At 49.1% G+C, this 15,753-nt stretch overlaps 1 protein-coding gene across 3 annotated transcripts in view; it reads left to right on the top strand.

Moving 5' to 3' along the window:
- Positions 1–6,254: 6,254 nt before the first annotated feature.
- The window catches only part of B3GAT1 (beta-1,3-glucuronyltransferase 1), a 52,407-nt gene continuing 42,908 nt past the window's right edge, over positions 6,255–15,753 (top strand). For 2 of the 3 annotated variants that reach the window (XM_030538065.1, XM_030538066.1), the window contains exon 1: positions 6,256–6,721. The gene's annotated coding sequence lies outside the window, so the exon portion shown is untranslated. Of the gene's footprint in view, positions 6,722–15,753 lie in introns of all 3 variants that reach the window. The other variant, XM_030538068.1, reaches the window with a different exon arrangement.

Below are 15,753 nucleotides of genomic sequence, written 5' to 3'. Positions count from 1 at the left end.
AACTCTAGCTCAGGAACCAATCCATGCAACAAACCTCGATGCCAACTCTGCCCACATATCTACACCAGCGATACCATCACAGGACCTAACCAGATCAGCCACACCATCACCGGTTCATTCACCTGCACGTCCACCAATGTAATATATGCCAGCAATGCCCCTCTGCTATGTACATCGGCCAAATTGGACAGTCGCTACGGAAAAGGATAAACGGACACAAATCAGATATCAAGAATGGCAATATACAAAAACCTGTAGGAGAACACTTCAACCTCCCTGGCCACACTATAGCAGACTTTAAGGTGGCCATCCTGCAGCAAAAAAACTTCAGGACTAGACTTCAAAGAGAAACCGCTGAGCTTCAGTTCATCTGCAAATTCAACACCATCAGCTCAGGATTAAACAAAGACTGTGAATGGCTTGCCAATTACAAAACCAGTTTCTCCTCCCTTGGTTTTCACACCTCAACTGCTAGAACAGGGCCTCATCCTCCCTGATTGAACCTACCTCATTATCTCTAGCTAGCCTGCATATATATACCTGCTCCAGGAAATTTCCACTACATGCATCTGACGAAGTGGTTATTCACCCACAAAAGCTCATGCTCCAAAACGTCTGTTAGTCTATAAGGTGCCACAGGATTCTTTGCTGCTTTTACAGATCCAGACTAACACGGCTACCCCTCTGATACTTGACTGCATGCATAGCAAGCATGTGTCACAAATGCTATGCCATGGTGCATTCATGCTGGAGGAGGAAATTATGCATTCACAAGAGTGAGAGAACGGGTTTTGTTTTACCTTCTTGTAAGGTTTCAAAACAGAATGAGGTTTTTATTGATTAGACAGTAAAAGGAGTGCTAGTAATAACTTCATATCTGGGTCTTGGCAGCCTGTGCTTGGGGGAAGTCCCTGAGTGGGAATAAGTAAAGGAGTCTCAGGTCAGCAGTAAGGTGCATTGGCAAAGCCAAGTGGGGGCCAGAAGCTTGTGATTTTCATCTTGGCTGCGTCCAGATCCCATGATTCCTGTTTGCCATGTGACAAAAATGGCATTAAATCAGGAAAACAAATATATTCCCTGGCTTCAAGTGACTTTGGACAGAGGTAGCTCTTTAAAGTGTTTGGCTGTTTGTATTTGCACCATGCCTAAGCAGGACCCATCTCTTTTTCAACTCTGTTCCAGTCAATGTTGCTTCCAGAGTCATGGCAGTGAAAGTCTGGGTATTATGTAGGCAGGCCTGATGGCCTGAGAAATGCCCCCAAAACCTGAGAGTAGATGGTTACAATGATGGGGCTACCCAGAGCCCAAACAGGAGAAGTTGCTGGTAACGAGGATGGAGACGCATTGGCAGAGCTGTGGCTGGCATAGCAAGTGCGGGCTGCAAGTCAGGGAAGAGATGTATTGTCCAGGAGAAATATATGCAATGCTAGCTCCTTGCAGTAGTCCTGCTCCTTTATAATTGTACATATGCACACACACAGCTGAAACATATCCCATTATTTTCTAGCCACAGCCAAATTTTGAACAGAAATTCTTCTGACAATGCCAGATGGCGAGCCGTGTGCACTGGGGAAAAGGAGTCAAGTTTCAGCTTTGTCCCCTCCTGGGGAAGATTCAGTCTACTCTAGCCCTGCCTCAAGTCGATATTGGGCCTGGGAGGTGACTGTAAGAGCACTGCAAAGGAACTGGGCCACCCGACCACACTGGCGAGTTGGCAGTTTGTCAGGCTGGGAGCCTGATTGCTCCAGCGACTGTGTCTAGTTGAGGGTTTCTTGTGTCTCCTATCGTGTGGTAATAAACCTTACATAATCCTAGCCAGAAGCACAGCATTAATATTTAAAAAATGACATTTCGACTATTGAATTTACATTGCATCCACCCAAAGTATATTCTTGGTGCATATTTTGTTGAGGGTATTTGTGCTGCAACAAGAATGGGGTTTGGGAGAGGGGACAGATATAATGCTGCTTAGTTTAAATACTTTGCTGTCAGCTGCTACACTGCCTGTTTTAGATTCATGTCCAGTGTAGAATGCTCTTACTCCTTCTAGGTAAACGACATTCCCCCCGCTATTACACCTTAGTCTCTTGGGAGGTTGTATGAGTTCCTCTTCATGCCCATCTCCATCTTGCCCAGGCTTGCCCTAACCCTGGAAGGTGGCACCAGCGAAATATGGTGCGCACAATATCATGCACGTGAACAAGTCGATGTGCAGCCAGTGCAAGGTTCACAGACACACCCTTGATGAATGGCTAAGCAGCAGCCCTGCACCATTGCTGTGCTGCTTGACCATGGAACAAGCTCAAACTGAATTTCTGAGTCTGTTTTCAATTTTCAATTTGCTTCTCTCCCTCCCCCTCCCCCACACACACCTTGGCCCATTTTCTTTGCTGTTAGCAATAGGCCAGGGCTAGAATGCCATGTCCCAATACCCCTCACTTTTATGGGTCTTCTGAGACTCCAGTTCAGAGCTGAGCCTAAATTTGCAGCTTCCTGCCGTTTCTGTTATGACCAGATCCAAAGAGTGTTAGAGTTTTGAGTGTTCAAAATATACAGCTGGACTGTGTGGCATGAGTCCATTTTCAATTTCTTTATTCCTTCCCCCACAGAAAGTCTAATTTTCCCTCCCCCGCCCCACACACGTAAAGCGTGCACCATGCATTGTGTAGAATTCCACACAGATCCCTGTTCTAATGAGGGTGACCCTCCCAACTGCTTTTTAAACATGCCCCTGGCTCCCTGGGCAGCATCCGCCCTTTCGATGTAATTGGACATCATGAATTTTTAATAGACGTAGAGCTCAGCAAAACCCTTTTTACCAGCTGAATTGGCACAAAATTGCCAAACGAGTAGAGTATTTGGAGCTGAGCTCTCCCTAGGTACCTTGCTGAAAATGATAAAGCCCAGTGACAAAAGGACCATGTTCTCTTCCCACGCCAGAACTGGATCCTTTGTGGTAAAAGCAGCAGGGGAAAGGCTGGCCTGGCTGGGTTTTCTTTTGTGTGTAACACTTCAGAAGTCTCTCCAGCTTTGGTGAAAGATGCTGGATTGACAGCCCTGGAGACTGAAGTTGTCTTATACTTAGCCGTGGAGCAGGTACCACATGTGAGGCAGCCACTGGGCAAAATTCCCTGGCACACCATCCTCCTGCCATTATACTTCCACTGGCCTTGGTGACGTTGCCTCTAAAGGGAGAGGACACATCACGCTTGGTGGTTTATTCAATCCAGGCACCTTTGCTGAGACTGGCAACAAGGGACCCCCTTAGTGCTTTTTGTGACCATGGTGGACACCTGTCCACTGAGGACTGGATGGAGAGCATCAATTCACTTCATGTAGGACCCACAGAGGTGACTTTCATCCACTCCTGTGCTGGGCACACGCTGAACCAGTGATCTAGATGTAGAATGCTCTGTATTCCAGTATCTAGTCCAGAGCCATCCAGGTCCCTCAAGTCTTGTCTGGAACGGAGTTAGCAGTACTCATATCTGACCTTCATTGGCATGTCAGCATGTTCTCTGTTCTATCCTAACACAAAACCCCAATGGATTCAGGCAAGACTCTCTCTGAGAGTTTTGCTTCAGTAGGTGCCTCAGAATTTAGCCTACAGAGAGGAAGGTGAAAGCTAACATGCTTATTAATCTGTCTGAACGGTGCCTGAACAGACTCAGTTTGGACAGTTAGCAGGCCACTGAGTCCATGACACCTTCTCAGTTAGGGATCCAATTCATAGAGGTGTTGGGAAACTGCATCTGAACTCCAGAGAGATAAAAGCGGGGGTGCGGGAGAGAAGCAGATAAAAGTGACGTGCTAAAAGTTCCAGTCTTGCTACAGTGCAGAGAGTTGGGATGTGTGTGCCTGCTACCTTTGCCTGCGTGTGGGTCCTTTGTATTTTGTAGAGAAGGCCTAGAACTCTCTGAACTCCATTGAAGACAGAGTGGCTTACATATGAGTCTGATTACCAGGGTGTTCATATTGCTGCCTTAAAGGCAAAGTCCTGAGAATGCAGCTGTCAGTGTGGCTGTGGAAATGGCCTGGGTCTCAATTCTTCCATGGCTGATGCTTCTTACAGCAACTGGCAGGTAGCTATTGTTTTTCACTGGTCCTTTTTGTGATTCTGTAGCTAGATCTTTCTCACCATGCTGGCAGGATTAGTGATGACATTGTGATCTGCCTTGGGGGTGGAGGGCATAGCTGCAGCTACAGGAGGGTGTATGTTGCAGGTGGGAGATGAGGGGCATTTCTATCGGAACTAGAGGTGGCAAAAATGAGGTTGCTTACACTGGCAGTGGGAGGGGGAGGTGGCAGGTAAAGGGTAAATTAGCCCAAATTTGACTTGGAAGTCCACACTGATTAGCATGTGAAAGGAATTCATTGTCCTGGGTGTCCTTGTGCTACTTCAACCAATGGACAACCAAGGCCGGGACCTAGGGAAGGCCCTTGGCTCCCAAGTGAAGTGTTAGTGTCCCAGCTATTCAGGTGCAGGCTCCCCTGGTGTATATGACATCCAGGGTACCTAATCCTCCCCATTATTGAAAGACAGTGGAGTCTAGTGTGTAAGACACTAGACTGGGCATCAGGAGACCTGGGTTCTATTCATGACTCTGCCACAATGACCTGCTTTTTGACCGTTAGCAAATCATTCCTCTCTGGCTGCCTCTTCCCCCAACCTTTGTCTTGTCTATTTAGGCATAAGCTATAAAGGGCAGCAACTGTCTCTTTCCATGTGTTTGTGCAGCAGCCAGCACAATGCGGTCCTGTAGATGCTATTATTACAATCATAGGGATATTCTGAATTTTGCCAGATGGTTTTTGTAGAGACCAGGGAGGGAGAGGTAATACATTTTATTGGACCAACTTCTGTTGATGAAAGAGAAGAGCTTTTGAGCCACACAGAGCTCTTCCTTAAGTCTTGGAAAGGTATTCGAATTTTCTTTTAATCTCTATTTATGATGGGTGCCTTCTGCTTGCTGGCAGTCTTCCCCTCTCCCAGTGGCCGGAACAGTGCACTGGGATGCTGCCCTGTCCCTGAGGTGCTTGCTACCACATAGATCTTCCCACTGAGGCATGGCCAGCTGGTTAAGAAGGTGGAGGTGGGCTTTCCAGAGAGACAGGCTAGGACCCTTCTGGTGGTGGTGCGAGGATGCTGCCCGTTGAAGACTGGTCTCCTCCATGGTGCTCGTGCAGGGCACCGAAGCCTGGTGGCCCTGCTGATTTATGGATAAAGGGATAAATTCCCTGCCTGCCCCTCAGAGCTGGCCTGGGTCAATGTCTCTTTGTACAAAATGAAGGCAGTCTTGTATCCGTGCAGCCACATGGGGCTGCTCTCTGCTCTCTCAGGCAAAGCATGGTCCCTCCATTCCCTCTCCATGGTCCTGTGACTCTGGCTGCAGCAGAACATCCATTCCCAAACTTCTGTCCTGTGCTCCCTGCTTGGAAAATTATGCTTCAGCTCCACCTTCTGGCTTCCTGGTCCATGTATGAGGAAGGGGGCGATCGGATGCTGGGACCGTGCAGAGGGGGTTGTAGGGGTACATCATGGGAAGATCAGGGAGGAGGAAATGGCATGGAGAACAGGTCCTAGATAGAAAGGGAGTTGGGGGACGAGGTCTGGCCCGTGAGACCCACCCCTTGCAAAACTTAGAGGCTGACCCTACTTAGGATCCAACAATAGCAGGCGGGGTGGGGGGAGGAGTGCTGAAAAGTTGCTATGCAGAGAAGAGTGCTGGACCCAACCCACCCCTTTGGATCTGAATACCCTCAAACCAGGGATGCTGGAACAATGTGTAGAGTGGAGGTGCTGAGAGCCATTGAACCAAACTGCAAACCCTATATGTGATGGAAACCACTTCAAGACAGGGGGTTTCTGCTCTCCAGCCCCCCTAGTTGGATCTGAATTGTGCTCATGGTCCCCTGTGCCTCTAAAGGACTGAGTCCCCAACCTCCGAATCCCAGGGGAGGGAGGGGGCCCCGATGCCGCTGCTGCTGCAGCCCATCTGCAAGAGACAGCTGCCCCAGAGTCGTCCCCCTCCTCCCCAATTCTCTCTGTATTTGGTTGCATGCTGGGCTGAAACTCCGTGGGAGAGGCTGAGCCAGGGGCGTGGGGGAGCTGAAACCAATTCCTCGAGGGAAAATCTCAGAGCATTCCCAGGCTCTCATAGACTCTAGGACTGGAAGGGACCTCGAGAGGTCATCGAGTCCAGTCCCCTGCCCTCATGGCAGGACCAAATACTGTCTAGACCATCTGTCCCTGCCTTGCAGGAAGAAGTGCCCCCTGCCTAAGGCGAATAAATTGGTACCGACCATTAGCAGTGTGGGCCTTCCTCTCCGAGAGGGAGGGGGGCTGTCAGTGCTGCTTTAGACACAAAACCTTCCTCCACCCACCCACCTTCTCCCTCTCTCTCCCACCGCCACGCTGCGGAGAGCCAGACCTGGGGAAGCGGAGCACACAGCAGCCAGCATCTGGAGGAGCAGGGTCGCTCTGCTGTCATCTGGCTTGGGTGAAGGGGGAGGCGGGGGGGGGGTGCTCTCGGTTTGTGCTTGGATTAAAACACCACCCCAGACAAAGAAGGCAGAGGAGAGGAGTTTGGGGAGGGGAGGCATATGCCAGGGAAAGGCGCCGCTCTCAATCGTGCCTCTGTTCCCAAGGATTAAGGAATGAATGGGAGCTGCTTCCCCGCTCGCCATGGAGAGAGGAGGCGATTCAGGCTGCCAGGATAAGGTAACTCCCTCTGCTCGGGTTTGCATGGCTGAGCTGGACAGAGTTCCTTTGTGCGCTGTGGTCAGCGTCCGGGGAGGGGGCGAGCCACAAAGCCCGAGGTTCGCCAGCCGCCTTCAGGTGGTGCAAAATGGGCATAAGGCTGCCCGCTGTGCAGGAGTGCTGTGGGTCTTGACCCCGGTGCGGGGAGCCAGCGCCTCGGACGTACCAAGGGCCATTGGTGGGAAGCTGAGAATCTGTCTCTGGCTTGCCCAGGCTGCATCTCCACTGGCACACCTGCTCCTAGGTCTCCTGTAGTGCTGTGCCTGGCTGGCTGGGAAGGTGCGAAGGGAGTACAGAGGGGTAAGCCTCTGCCCCCCTTCCGCCCCCCCCCCCGGTGCACAGTGACTGTGTGTGTTAGATATGGCTGGGAGAAGGAAGCCGGGGCAGTGGGTGCATCCGTTGGCTCTTTCCTTAGTCGTCGTTCTCCTGTTAATTTGAGAGAGGGAGGAGGAATTTCTTCCATTGTTGCTGACTATGGTGCTAGCCAACTTCTGGACTGGCTTAAAGAAAAAGCTTTCAGAGCTCTCTTCTTTGGAGGAAGACGTGGGGAAAATGGATGAGCCCTCTTCTGTTGAGGAATCTGCAGAGCAAGTTATGTTTGGGATGGGGGGGATGGGAAGCTTGGTAATGGATAAATAGATCTCTCTCTTTTTCCTTTGGGGCCCCTCTCTCTGTGTGACTCATTCCCTGGGTCCCTGCTCCTGGAAGTCATATTTCCTCCTTGCCAGAGCAGAAAGTGCAACTTGAAATAGAAGTGGGGATGGAGAAGGGGGAGGAGGGCACTCAGTCCAGCAGTTTCTGGGAGAAGCATTGAAATGGGCATAACATTTATGGGCATGAAACCCGACTGGACAAAAGCCCAGGAACTCCCCATTTTGTCTAGGAGTCTCTAAAGCGTTGATCCCCCAACCTCAGAATCCCAGGGAAGGGAGGGGGCCCAGATGCCGCTGCTGCTGCAGCTCATCTGCAAGGGACAGTTGCCCCGGAGTCCCCCTCCTCCCCAATTCTCTCTGTATTTCTCTCTGAAAATCTGGGAGAGGCTGAGCCAGGGGCTCCCCATTTTGTCTGGCAGTCCCTAACTCGATTTGCCGTGCCGAGATTATTGCAGCAGCAAGGGGTACGTCATGTTGTATGCTGCACCCAAGTGCAGTTCAATAGGACTCCAGTTTGGGGGAGCGCTTGCAGTTAGTTTCTCGCACATTACTTGATCCCAAGGGCCCAGCATCGTGGGTGTAATATTTCACCAACTTGGAAGTGGTGGTGTTGGTGATCATTGCTTCAAGACAAATATAGGGAGCGTAGTCCAACACTCTATAGACTCGAAGGGACCATACCAGTCTATTGTATGCATCCGTAATCACTTGTGTCTGTGCAGTGAGCGTCACCAGCTTGTGTAAATGAAGTAGGAGTGCTGTCGAAATTTGAGGCTAGGATGGGATAAATGCACAGTGACTAATCTTTGCTCACACAAGTAGGTTCTTTTAAGTCAATGGGCCAAATCTTGTCTGCTTTGCTCATGCAAGTAGTCCCGTTTACTCACTGGCACGAGTGAGGTGGGTGAGATTTGGTTCAGGGGCTGTATGAGTATGTGACTAAGCGTAGGAAGGATTGGGCCAAAAGTGAGAAAGGGGTAGAGGAAATCCTCATAGAAAAAAGTTCTTGCACTTTGCATAACAAAACAGTTTTCAAACACGGATGCGTTAAAACTACTTCCCAGTAGCTCTGGTTCATCCTTCAAACAGATGCCAGTTAAACCCAATGGAAGCTCCATTTTTACTAAGCAGTGCTGAAGCATCAGGGAGGCGGAGGGTCTGGCATTGAAGGGGTTAAATAACTGAGCTGTGCAAATGAGACAATTAAACCACAAGGGTCCAGTCCTTGATATGGACTGGGGGCCAAGGAAGCAGTCATTGGAGTGCCAAAGGGGGACTTGAACTAGAGGGTAAAGGCAGTTGACCTGTCATTATATTTTCCTTTCTTATACTTCTTGAACCCTGATTATTGGTTGAACACACACGTGTGAGGGGAGTGTGTCTGTGCATGCATGTCTGTAAATTCATATTGTGGCTTGTGGCTCAGAGCACTTTTTCTTTTTTCCACTCAGTTGAGTTACAAATCCCTCTAAAAATAGGAGTTCCTAATGAAACACTGTCAGACCTTTCAAGGTAGCGGTGTGAACTGGAGTCATTAGCAACCCAGCAGCCATCCTAATGAGCACCGACTTTCTCAATACCAGGATATGGGGGCAAGGCTGATGTGAGCCAGGCTGTGGGTGCACCGAATCCCACACTCACATTTTGTCCAGGCATCCATTCCTTTCTGTGTGATGTTTCCAGGCAAGCACTTAAACCCTGCAGTTCCCCTGCTGGCAGTATTAAGATCTGAGAAGAGCTTTTCAAGGGCCTGATCCAAAGCTCTCAGAAGCCAATGGAAGGCTTGCCATTGATTTTTTTGGATCAGGCCCTGTGTGTAGGGAAGGAGATAGGTGCCTTCAATTCATAATTAAAACAAAGAGAAGCCTCCCACAAACATGAAGGAGGGAGCAAGGAAGCCAGTGCCCATGCAGGAAGATTTGGGGTAAGGCAGCATTTCTCAAAACCTCCCAAGGCAACGGTGAAGATCCTTGCACCGTACCACTGACTGTTTGGATTCTGCATGCTGTGGGGCTGGGGGGTATGTTTGACGTGTGCTTTGTGCTTATGCATTCCCAAGGCAAAAAAAATTGCAACTCCCTCTGTTAGAGTTGGTCTTGCACTATTCCATGACCCATGCAGGTGACCAGTACCAGGATGGGAAGTGCCATTCCTGTCCCCAAAAGTTCAAGTGCATGAGCATCCGCACACTTAGAATAGTCTCCCAGTTCTTGTGCACCCCAGGCCTGATCCGGTGATTGAATTCTGTTCTTGTCCAGCTGTAGTAGCAGGTAAGGTTACCATAAGCTCTGGGTCTGATGTCAAACACTCTCTCCTTTAGAAAGAAATCCTCCATACTCTGCTTTGTCCTCCTGCCTCCACAACCTGCCTTTACCTCAGCATTGTTCCCTGTCTTGTCTTTGTCTTTTGTTTGATCCGAGGCTACAAGCTCTTTGGAGCAAAGAGAGCACCTCATGCGCTCTATGCAAAGGGCCGTTTATGGTGCAGTACAAAAAATGATTATTTGTGACAAATAGTAGCAATAACTGGGGAGAGCTGCAGTTCCCATAATGACTGATGCAGCTCCCTTGTGGGGAGAGGAGAGGAGAGAGAATGCGAGTGTGATACAGAGAGATCAACAGGGGGGTTTCAGGCACATTTGCATTGTGGAGAGCTCACCATTAAATAGAGAGAGGGATGGTTTTTAAGGGGAAAATGGATTTTTCTCAGCTGTCCTTTGAATCCTCATTTTAATTGCAACAGTGGAAGCTCAGGGAAGTGGAAGGAGCTGGCATCAAAAGGACACAAAGGCAAATATTGCATTCTGAGGAGCTCTTGGTATTTTGTATTTGTTCTGGACCTTCTGCAAGGCCCTTGCGCTCTGTAACTCCTGTCCCTTCACTGCCAGCTCCAGAGAAGTTGGACAAAAGCCAGTTTCTCTCCCAAAGCCTCCTTCAGTTGAGAGGTTAAAATTGGAGCGAAGAGAAGGTGCAGTATAGTAGCTCACACTGTGTCACTGCCCATTTGTCCTGTGGTGATGAATCAAGTCCCAGAGCCTGGCTGGGTTCCAGGGTTTCTTTTCCTGTGGACTTGCCAAAGGTCTTTTTTAATTTTCTTTTACTTTTGGACACTTCATCCCTCTATCTGCATTCCCTTCTTCCAGGGTAAAGGCCTCTGAGCATTCTCTCTCAACCCCTTCACCCAGAGTCCTCTTTCACAGAGTGTCAGGCATTTGCTCTGGGAGTCAGGAGAGGCTAAAGCTATATGAGTCTTGGATTTGAAGGGGCTATGTAATAGCACAGAAAAAGCCCCATTATCCAGGGCAGGCAAGTGGCTGGTGAGGTAGCCTGGTTACCTTGTTACTCCAGGATCTTCCTGTTAAATGTCTGGTGCTGGCTGCTGTTGGAGAGAGGCTGCTGCACTAGATGGGGCAATGGTGTGATCCAGTCTTGCAGTGTTTGTGTTCCAGCAGGTGGGGAAGGGAATAGCGTCTGCAGCAAGTCCAGAGAGGACTAGATCCCTCAGAGATGGAGGAGCATCTGACAGGGCTTCCCTCTAGATCTGTGTGTCTGCTGGGACGCTTCCTTGGTCCCCTTTCTCTGTAACGTGTTCAGTTTGTCTTTCTGCATAGACCCTGAATCAGTTAGTTGTCTTGGACCCCCATCCTCTCCCCACTCCCAGGGATCAGGCATCCAGAATATACATCTGGGATAGAGAAGGGGGATGATCTTTGCCAAGGGAAGACTGCAAATGAAACATTACAAAGCATCTTGGTCAAATGCATCCTCTAAACCCAATAGGAATGTTGCTTGAGCAAAGACTGGAGGGTGGGACCTATAATCTCCACATCCCAATCTAGCTACCCACTCTCATGTCCCCATCACATTGCTTCACCATAATGACTATATCTCCCTGCATCCCTTAGTGAGAGCTACACACCCCAGGGGTATTGAGGCACAGAGAGATGGAGTGACTTGTACCAAGTCACACGGGGAGTGACAGAGCTGGGAACTAAACCCAGTTCTCCTGAGTCCCTGTCCTGTGCCTTAACCACAAGACCATTCTTGCTTTCCCTGTTAATTCATGTGCAATAACATCATGCTTCACTCCCTCCTTTGTTAGGTTAATATTAATTAACCAATGCAGGATTATTCCCCATGCATTCTATCCAATCTAAATTTGAAATGTGCCAATCAAGGGAGATTTCACCCCTTCCCATGGTTCCTAGACCTCATTTGCAGGAAATATTTTTCCAGCAGTCAGCCTAAATCAGATCCATTTCTTAAAAGCAAACACTGCTTTACACAATGTATAGTCAGCGGTCTCTGGAATTTGCCAACTCGAACACAAGCAGCTGGGATTTTTAAAGGGGCTGGCTAATTTACAAGCAGCGATATAGTAGGATGGATTCTAATCTCATGCTTCAAAGCATCATCTGAATATAACAAGTAATTTCCTTGCATTGTACAACTGGACAGGGGAAAGGGCATCTGAGAAGCATCAGCTATTGGCCACTGCTGGAAGCAGGATACCTGATGAGCTGATTCAGAAGAGCAAATCCTGTGTCCTTAATAACTCTTAGGATTCTTGCTCTTCCCAGGGAGGTTCTAACTGGCTGGCCTCATATCCTCTTCTTGGCTGAGGCCATCCTGGCCATTTGGGCTCTAAATAAAAGGTTCTGTAATGAGGAATTCAGCAAAGATGACTTCCTGTGGGCACAATGAACCTGCTGCTCTGCGTTAGTATGGTCCAGAACTTGGGAGTGAGCTGCTCATTTTCTGCAATCCCTTCCCCCAGTTTCTCCACACTCCACCTCCGGAGCAGGATGTGGTACCCACCATTCCCAAGGCTCTGAGCCCCAGAACCTTTGCTGACCAGGACTCTGTGACATGTTGACGTGCTTCACTGTGTCCAACATCCTCTCTCTAATGCCTCCGCGCTTTCCGCACAGCTTGCAGTGTCACTGCCTGGGATGAGTAGGGGATAGACCTGTTCTCAGCCTAGAGTGACAGGCCAGGGCTCTAAACTGCAGCAGAGGGGCTGTGCGTGTGTGTTTGTGTTTGCAGCACTCTGCTTAGTGTCCAGTCTAGTGCATCCTTAATTCTCTCATATGTTCACCAGGGTATGAATCACATACACAAGTGGATTTTCAATTAAACTTCCTTGGGGCCAGAACAGCTCTCTGCGGCCACCCAGATGAGCCTCTGTGCCCACTAGTTAGGTGTCACTCCCCCAAATCCCTGGTCAGACAAGCCTGCATATTGCTCCATTTGTCTCTAGTTTATATGCCGATGTTAAGTAGGGTTTTTTGTTCCCTCGCACTGGTTCTAACTTGCTGCTAAATGGTTGCACAAAATTCCTCAGGCCCAGCTCTTCTCCTGGAGCTGTGTCATCACTGCACCCCTTCTAGAGATCCTCAGGTAGCAGGGCCCCTGATAACCATAAGTGTGAGAGCTGCATTATCCACTCACTGGGCGCAAGATTTTCAAATCCACTTTGAAAGGGAGTGAAAAAAAAGTGAAGTGGTGGAGGAAGCAATTATCTAGTGGCTAGAGAAAGACGCAGACAAGGCTCCTGGATTCTACTGCCAGCTGTGCCACTGACTATGTGATTGTGGGCAAGTAACTTGTCTCTCCCTGCCTCAGTTTCCCTATATATAAAAGGAGGATACTGTTTCCCTACCTCCTAAGGGGGGGTGGGAGAAATAATGTAATGTCTGTAAATGATTTGAGAGCCTCGGATGAAAAATGCTATAGAAGGACAAAGTATGTATGAATTGATGTGGGAAAATCCCCCCTATAAAGAAGTTTAATCTAATCTAGATGAAACCCACCATGGGGAGAGCTGGAGTAAGACCCTGGCAGGAGTAAGACTCCTCCATCATCCTATTGGTCCCTTAAGTATATGGACAGCGATATCCAGAAGCCATTAATATAGTGTCTTCTGAGCAGTATGGTTAATTTAATAATTCATTCAGTATGTCTATGGAAGATCAGCGATTCTGACGGGATGTCATTAGATAGCAGGCTTTTCTGTATCTCTGATGTCTTTGGCCCATAACCTCTACAGATTTAGTCTTTCTTGTTTCTTCCTTCCCTCTATCAGGAGAAATTCAAGAATTGCACTAGATGTCGCTACTCAGAGTTGTTCACCCAATGGTTTATATGCAAGCAAACATAAGCCCATGTGTGATCACACAGACATATAGTGACATGCACCTCCCACACAAATCCATGTACATAAACACATTGACATATGCCCTTGCAACATGCATCCCCTCAGATACATTTAGATGTGCACCCTGTGACATGTATATGTACTTGTACTAGTGGTTCAACATGCATGCATACACTTGCAGTGCACCCCATGTATGTGTTTGCACATGCACTCGATATACAGACACACAAGTGTACATTGTGGCCTGCATGTCCAGTCTGTGATCTGCAGCTCTGTCACTGAGAAATGCAGACACAGAATCCGCCTGTCTCCTCTCCAGATGCATCATCCTGCCCCTCTGCTAATGGAGGGTTTCTAGATTCTTAAAATTCCACCACTAAGAAGGCTGAGTGTTGGGAATCATAAGGTCTTTCAGCAATTTGCCAGCTGCTGCACCCCAGGCCCTTGTTCACAGCCAGGCTAATGCAGAGATAGTGAACATTCATCGATGCAGTTTCAGCCTTCCCAAAGAGATGAACAGGAGGTATTTAAGATCTCTAACTGCTACGGGAAAACAAGGCTTTATAGCTCTCTGGTCAGTGATGACAGAGTCTGCACTGTGCTCTGGAGACCCTGATTACAAGGCAGGGAAGTCCCAGTCCCCAAACCCACTCTGGGCATCTCCCCTGGGTGATGTGCCATGGTAACGAGGGTGGAAGCAGTGCTCACCCCAGGTGGGAAAGAACTGGAAATCCACCAGCACGTGCCAACTCTGCCAAAGGAGAAGAAACAATCTGGTTCTAGGATGGAAGGACAGTTGTGCTGTTTGTGTATAACACCTGAGCCAGCAGGAGCGATGCTCAGGACAGACTAACCCCAGAAGAGGTGGTTACCCTTTCCTCTCCGGTACCGATCTCCACCAAAGGCAGGATTCAAGGTTTTTGGTGGGCCAATCAAATCTGGTTTGGTGCTTGTTAGAAGGAAAATGATCCCCCTTTCATACAAACCTAGCTGGCTGAGGCAGCCTGATCCACTCACTCTGCTGCCTTGCAACATTGGAAATCATGGGGAAAATAAGTCTAGGGGATCTCAGACTGGAATGCAGGGTAAAATTGCAGCTTGGGTGAAGTTAGCCCCATGCAAGGGCGTTTGTGTTGGGTTGCAGATTAAATCCTCTGCTACTTCGATATCCTCTGAGCATGCCAAGGCAAAAAAATTTGTATGCACAACTGTGAGTGTGCATGCATGTGATCATGTGTGTGGATGTGGAGGGGCTGAGCAAGCTGTAAGAGTAACTCTGGCTCTGAGCAGCCCTTTGCAGCCTTTTGTATGGAAACACAAAGTGACAGTGGACTGGGTGCCTGGAGTACCTCACCCTGGACTTGGCTATAAATATCAGAATGGCCCTGAGATAGTCCAGCTAAACTCTTAGCTTTCTCATTTGCTCTCTCCTTCCCCATCCGCTTCTCTCTAAAGCCTCCAAGGTGCAAAAGAAACACATGCCTATATTTATCCATAAACCAGTGACCCCATTAGAGGCCAGGCTATAAATACTGGCGGTGACTCTGCATGTGCAGATGCATGGAGAATCCAGTTGCTGTGGGAATGGAAGGGGGAGAAATGGGTGCAGAGCCCTGGAGAATAGACTGTGGGGAATGCTCCTGCTTTGAGCAGTGGGGGACAGACAAGGATTTTCTGTCTGTCTGTCATAGGTGGTGCAGCAGGAAATAGGAAGCAAGACCAGCTATGCTGAACCACCGACATCCCCATTCCCTGGTGTTGCTATTGGCAGGAGAGATCCAGTGGATTTTCCCTCCACTTGAGCCTTGTCTCGTGCAACAGCAGGAACTGGGCCCATCCAGTGCTGACTGCATTGCAGTGCTGGCCTGGAGGAGGAGGAGTTGGCACTACTGGAGCCACTGCTCTTCCAGTGAGGAGTTCAGCCTAAGTGCCTTTTGCCCATCTCTGCAGTCTATGCACGGGGAGGACATTACATATTGTCAAGTGCAACATTCTGGACCAGACTTTCCCTTGCATCCTCCTGCCCCCACACACTAGTGCAAATGACCTCCCTGTGTCAGCTGGGGCCGCTGTGGCTCAAGGTGAAAAGGGTCCACCCCCAGGGGCATGGTCCACGGTGGTGCTTTCAGTGCTAGATAAGGGTGGCTTTACATGCTGCCATTGCTGCAGCAGGGGGGGATGCAC

Source organism: Gopherus evgoodei, chromosome 19 (assembly GCF_007399415.2).
Source record: "Gopherus evgoodei ecotype Sinaloan lineage chromosome 19, rGopEvg1_v1.p, whole genome shotgun sequence".
Lineage (NCBI taxonomy): Eukaryota > Metazoa > Chordata > Testudines > Testudinidae > Gopherus > Gopherus evgoodei.
Note: the sequence above shows the minus strand (reverse complement) of the source record. Positions and strands in the feature narration are given on the sequence as shown.